Source organism: Diaphorina citri, unplaced genomic scaffold, assembly GCF_000475195.1.
Source record: "Diaphorina citri unplaced genomic scaffold, Diaci psyllid genome assembly version 1.1 scaffold36981, whole genome shotgun sequence".
In the NCBI taxonomy this organism is placed as follows: domain Eukaryota; kingdom Metazoa; phylum Arthropoda; class Insecta; order Hemiptera; family Psyllidae; genus Diaphorina; species Diaphorina citri.
In genome coordinates this window covers 1-592 of record NW_007414313.1, presented here as the reverse complement: position 1 = coordinate 592, position 592 = coordinate 1, and the positions used below count along the sequence as shown (strand labels likewise).

General features: G+C 34.6%; 1 long non-coding RNA gene across 1 annotated transcript; it reads left to right on the top strand.

Moving 5' to 3' along the window:
• Positions 1–588, top strand: LOC108254296. The gene is made up of 2 exons (XR_001809895.2): positions 1–33; positions 443–588. It is a non-coding gene; the product is annotated as an uncharacterized LOC108254296 (long non-coding RNA).
• The last annotated feature ends 4 nt before the right edge of the window (positions 589–592 follow it).

Below are 592 nucleotides of genomic sequence, written 5' to 3'. Positions count from 1 at the left end.
TGAAGAATTAGATGTTATGACTCCGTCCTCAAGGTAAGAATATAATTCATTTATAATGTAAAATATATTATTTAGGACCATTAAATTCAGTCAACTTTATACAATTACACCTCGCAGAAAAAAGACCTAAAGACTTCAGATGCCAAATATGAAACAGTCTGAAACCTTGGATAAAGAAAATACCCTGCGACATAGCAACTTGATTTGTGTTTTCAAAGTTTTTGTTGGCATATTTCTCATTCTTGGGAACATAATCCTACTAACAAACTACCGAATTAAATGTTCCGGCGATAAACCTAACCACATGATTGTTAATATAAAGACGGAATATACAGTGAAAACAAAAACTCAGGCTTGAGAAAAGCTAAGGCTTGACCTTTGAAAATTCAAGCGATAAAAAATAACAATTGATTAAAATTTCACCTTTTTTTCTTATTTCCAGTCTGAATGAAAGTGGTGCTGGTGTTCCTGTTGTTAAGAAACGTCGAAAATTTCGCCGGAAGAAGAACAACACAGGCTGGGATACGCCGAAGAAGAAGAAAAAGTCGACCAACATCACCCCCAATCCTGTCTTGAAGCAACAGAAAATAGA